Below are 6,064 nucleotides of genomic sequence, written 5' to 3' on the forward strand. Positions count from 1 at the left end.
GGCGAGGAGAGATCTAAAAAAGCAGTTTTAGTGGACGAAAAACGATTCAATTGAAATGCATAATTCTCATAATCGAGAAGTTGTTTAACCTGCTACGGCGATTATTAATCAATGTCTTGCGGTAAACCTGCGTCTTTAATGGAGCTCCTTAATCATTGTTGCAGTACACAATTCAAAATTTCAAATGCCCCTTACTTTCTGTCTACCCTTAACCCTAACCCTAAGTTACGACTCCGAACTCTAACCCTAATTTTTGAAGTTCTGAAAAATTGATTTTGATCGAAATGTTCGGATTGCTTCTTTTGCAATTTTTCGCTGGTTCAAGACTGGTGATGATAAGACAAGGGTGCTGGGGATAATCCGCTACTGATGCTTTTTTGATGGCGAAAGATTCTAGGACGCAATTTCGCCATAATCAGTATCAGGTTTGTTTCTGTCCGGGAGGAACTTGTCATTATGATATTGAGGCTTGGATTTTGGGCTGGACAAAAACATGAAACATGTTCATTGGAGATTGCACAATGTTGGGTTTCATTAATAATATTGGATTAAAGCAAGCTACTGACGTTGGTACCTCACGTGTTATGTTGCGGTATAAAATATAACGAGCCGCGAAAAGGAATAGCGAAGAAAACTTATGTCGAAAAATATTTCAACCCAAGGGCCTCTTATTACCGATAAGATAAACCGTTTACCATAAACCTATTTATCAATGACTTTAGATGAGAATTCCGAACTGGGATGCTCAAAATGCAATGAGTTATTTTTAATATTTCGGCAGAAAACTGCCCCTAAAATCGCCAGGTCTGACTGTAATACTCTGAAAGAATTCAGGCGAATTCAGGTGTGCCCTCAACTGAAAGCGTATCGAGGAATAACTGTTCAGAAAATTGCGCTTCAGTTATAACAGCACTCAAATCTATCGACGGAGACAAAAAAGTTCAAGTTCGGAAATAGCTGTCAAAAGCAGGAAGATAATTTCCACTGGTTTTTGTCCTTTTCACAGGGAAAAGAAAAACGCCTCCGGAAGCAGAAAACTTTCAATAGAGGTCAAATACGGAATAGAAAATCGCTGATTGAAGCAGTTCTCAAAAGGTCGATAAGAATTATGACTTCCGAAAAAAATGATCCTCTAGCAAATATTCTCGATGTTTGGATTTTGACAAGTGATATTTAGTAACTGCTTCCTAATTGATTTCGAAAAATATTAGAGGGTCAAATTCTTGAATTTCTAACGATTTTAATTTTGATCAAAAATAGGCTAATTTTGATGAAAATTTTTGACATCAAAAAGAGTACTTTTCTTAGAGCTAATATTTGATTCGTGAAAATGGCTTAGAATAAGAATTTCTGGTGCTACCACAATCGCTTGTTACCCTTGCCAAATCAGTGTAATAAACCAGTCACGTGGGTCCAGGTGGAGCGTTGGGGTCTACCGCGATTGCCGTTGATTTTGGTCAAGAAAGACGCAGAAATTTAAGAAGCTGTCATATCATTGCCTTTTTGGATAAAGAGCTACCCCAGTGCTTACATAAGGAATGCCTCAAATTTAAGGGGGTTGACATCGATATTCGAATTTTCCGTCCAAGCTTTCTGTAAAAAAAACCTGAGTCAGGGCCTGAAGGATGAAAATACCCTGGCTCAGGTTTTCTACACAGGTTTTCGAGCCCAGCAGAGTATTTTTAAGGGTCTCACTTTGATAACTTTTGAAGAAAAACTTCCTAAAAAAGGCGATTATTGATGTCAATCTCCTTAAAATTATTTTTGTTATTGAAAACATTGCTGAGTTTTGAAAAAAGAGATGTTCCAAATTTGAAATTTCCATTTTTGCTCGGATGTCAGGTGCTGCTCCACCTGAAGGGTCCAAAAAGTCAATCTGATGGTGTTCGCATTTGCGGTCACAACAGACAGTTCCGCAGAAGGGAAAAGATGCGTCTCCGAGCGTAAATCGCATCAACGCAACGCGGCAATTCACGAAATCAGTCTTCTTCGCAATTTTCAATTATGTCTCCGTTACATCTTATTTTCTAGTGCTCCTGCGTAGCTATTTATGCAACAAAAACATTCAAGCGTTTCTTGCTATTTTTCCCCAAAAATTTCAAATGAAATGAAATCCAATGCAATAGAAAAAGAAACAGAACTGGCTATAAAGATTCTAAACTGCTAATCAAATTAAGTAGCTGCTGATTGCCTGCTTCCTGCCGAATGTGTCACGTTTATTCAGATAGAAAATGGTCCAGCCTGACGTGCGTAAAAACCACCAGCGCTAGATTTTTTCCCAGGGTCAAAATCAAGGTCATTTTAGTTATTTTTTATCAATAAAATAGAAAACCCATTTAGAGGAGCCAAATTTTAATGGATTTTTTATCGTTGAGACACCCTTAAGAAAATTTTGTCTTTGGGAAAAAAATTCTAGCGCTGATGGAATTTGACGCAACGGCGAATCAGCTGGAGTTTTTTTGAGTTGCGACTTTCTCGCGACTTCATCGTTTTTTTTCTCGTTTTTTTTTAAAGCGGGTACGTACCTAAAAAATAAAATTAGTTTACAGAAATGTAATTTGGGAAGAAGGATAATTGGTTATTCCAGAGAAGAGGAGAGGGAGGAAAGTTTTCGTAATAAACGTAAATACGTTTTTTCTTTATGAGAAAACATAGTTAAAAGAAGACGTAGAAAAGATGTTATTTATGTTTGGAAAGATCGCATTTTCCAATTTATCGAGAAAAAAATCGAAATTTTCTACTTGAATCTTATTGGCTAATGAACTCTTCTGTAGAGGGCGCTAATGAGTTATTAATCGGAACCAATCAGATCCAAGAACATGTTTCTTATTTTCTACGAGTCCTGATTAGCCGAGAAAATCCGCTAGATGGCGTAGTTTTTGAAAATACGCCCTTTCAAAATTCCCTGAAAATCATCTTCTCTGGATCAAATCAATTATAATTTCTGGTTGATATCATGCCTATTTGATGTTTTCAAATTGTACAGTAAGTCGATCTCTCTTCTGAAAATGATGAAGTGGCAGATGAAGAATTGTTGGAGTGCGTCGATTCCTGAAAATAAAATTACTAACTAGTAGTGTAGCAAGAAAAAATAAAGTGAAAAATTATGTTAGTGTAAAACACAGATTTGATGAAATTTATCGGCTTTGAGGTGCAATCTTGATCTGTGTATCTCAGTTTGTAAATTTATGCAACGGGGCGAGAATAGTTTGCTGCCAAAATAATACTTTTTTTCTGGTTTTTCGATAAACATAATAAAATAAAAAAAAACCGAATGAAGCAAAAATAGGACTTTCGAAGGCACGATTATTCAAACAAAACTGAACTGTTAGTCGGAGAATTAAATTAACGAAAAATGCAGGGATTCTAGTGCAGAAAAAGAATTCCAAAGACAGGTTTATTTTTGGGGGAATTACAAGAAGAAGAAATCAATTGCAGGACTCGGCAACCTGTTTTAAAAACCTGAGTCAGCTTTTGATGAACGCTCTTTTTAATCCTCACTCAGGAATTCAGAATTCTACACAGGTCGCCAAACACAGAATTGTATTTTCCACTTGTAGATTATAAGTTTTAGTGAGCCATTTTTTGAGAAGAATAAATAATTAAAAGGGTTGAAAAAAGATCGAAATTTAATTTTCAGAAGGTAGATTCACCTTTTGGTCGTTCCCAAAAACGCGGAATCTAAATAATTCCCGTCGAGTATTTGAAAATGCATGAGAAGCGCGAATGTATCGCATTTCGAGAAAGTACAGAATTATCACTACTGGACTAATCAATTCTAGCGCAGAGTAGCATCGATCGAACACAGAGAAAAAAAGTGCTATTATTGAGAGAGATGAATGGATGGTAGATTCAAAGAGAGTGGCGAGAAATCGCGGAAAATGCAAATCAACCCAAGATTCATGCAAATGACAACCGTCTTAAGGTGCGCCACTCAAATTTGTTCCGTTAATTATTTTTTTATTAGAGCTAATTTTTCGAAAAACTGGTAGTTTGACTTCCGGCTCAAATATTCAAAGTTTTATTTTTTTATTCAAAAAACCCGGAATTGTTGACGGGGGGTCCTTAAATCTTTGAAAAGTCAAAAAGAAAAACACGAATTTCTTTGGATGATCCCGACCGGTTGTAAAATAAACGCGGCGGTAAGAAGTTGAGAGAAAATTTCGCGAAATTTCCGCCGCGCCAAAAAGGTTAAACTCAAAAAATGTCAGCTTGGGAAAACGTTCTGCCAAATATTTGGCGTTTCTAAAAATCATCTTCAAAGACGGCGAAGATGTGGTACCACACCTTTTGCTTTCTACTGTGGTATTTCTGAAGTTCATTTTAAAGAGACACTTGAAGATGCTGATTTAACTATTTCAAGCAGCGGTGGGAGCATGCTTATTAAATTAGAGTAATAGAAGCTCATAGAAAAAATTAGAAAAAGGGTTTTTTCAGGTTAGGGTTAGGGTTAGGGTCAGAGACTCTAACTAAGACTCTTAGTCTAAAAGTTAGGGTTTGGGTTAGGGCTCGAATCGTCAAAAAATTGAGACAAAAATCGAATTTTTCCGAAAATTTCTTCTGAAATCTGATTGGCCTGCAAGCAGAATCCGGACATTTGATTGGTCTAAAATTTGGCCAAAATTTTGTTAAAAAATGACGCATTCTTTTTATCGATTTATGTCACCTACCCTTTTTAGAGAGTTTTTAATAAAAAATAATTTAATCTTTTAGTTTCTTCTCATTCTCCGCCCTGGTGAACTTCTGGTACGCTTACGATCAATCCGCAGGCCTAGAAAATCGCGGTAAATACCCAATTTATCATTTATCTTGTTAACACCTCCCGTGGACGCAAAGAACTCGAATTTCTTACGTATAAATATTTCGCCACGGGAATTTTAATTTACAATTTTACAAGCTTAGAAAGTCTTATGAACGGCCGGACCGATATTTGTTGAGAAACAGGGGGAGTCGTAGCTATTTCGCTATTTCTAGTGGAACTTCAATAAGCGAGCGATCAAGAACACGTCCCCAATATGGCGTAACAATCAATTGAACCCTTGAAAATGTTACCAAACAAAACAAGAGAACTCTGGCCCGCCGCCAGGGCTGACCGTAATCCACCCGCTCTTCGCAGAAACACGCGTAAACCACCAACTTGATCACATTATAAAACCTTCAAAGGGGTGTTAATTCGATGAAAATATCAGAATTCAAAATGAAACAACTCTAAAAATACCCGAAAACAGTAAATACAATTGAATAAGAAAAGCAACGAGGAGGTCATTTTTGACCAAATCTTGGTCATTATTCGTCCGCATTTACCGCAGCAGATACCCTTAAATCCCCGGGATCCAAATCTCCATTTCCTAAAATTTACGTCTATTAACTCTTATTTCAGCCTATGTTGCTGAAAAACTGCTGTCCAGGAAAAGGGTTGAGAAGATTTAAAAACGGAAGTGGATTGTTGCAAGAAAAATAAGATTTGCCATTTCCACGTCTCCTCAAAGTTACCTTGCAAAACGTTATTACGTCAGATCAAAATCGCCGCTTTATCCACGCGCAGCTAGATTTTAACCCTTTCAAAAGCCACGGGATTGATTTACATCGACTCAGGAAGAACATAACGGAGCTGGATACAAAACTCAAGGAACAAGATGGAAGACATACGAAAGATCGCATTGAATTGAGGGCAAATGATGGTAGTTTAAAGCAAAGAATAAACAATGTGGAAGCCGATTTGCTAGAGAAGGATAGGCAACAGAATATAATTATTACAAATCTCAAATCTAACAAGGTGCGATCCAGAAAAATATAGATAGTTTTGCTCAGGTAAAATATTATTTTCAGGCGACGAAGCAAGAGTTAAAAAATGCTCTGGAAACTGCCAAAGAAACACTGCGCGCTGAAAATGTTCAGAGCAACGATGCTCTCCAAGAAACAATCGAGGAAAGGGGCTATAATCAGTGCGATAAGAGAAGTTGCTAATTGGTGCGTCTATCCTGTTCTCTGGTCTAACTGTTTCCGCGGCTCACTTTGAAATGTCATTTTGCCGCGCTCATTAGAGGTCAGCCCCTCAACCTTG

The sequence above is a fragment of the Oikopleura dioica genome, chromosome 2 (genome assembly GCF_907165135.1).
Source record: "Oikopleura dioica chromosome 2, OKI2018_I68_1.0, whole genome shotgun sequence".
NCBI classification, from domain to species: Eukaryota; Metazoa; Chordata; class Appendicularia; order Copelata; family Oikopleuridae; genus Oikopleura; species Oikopleura dioica.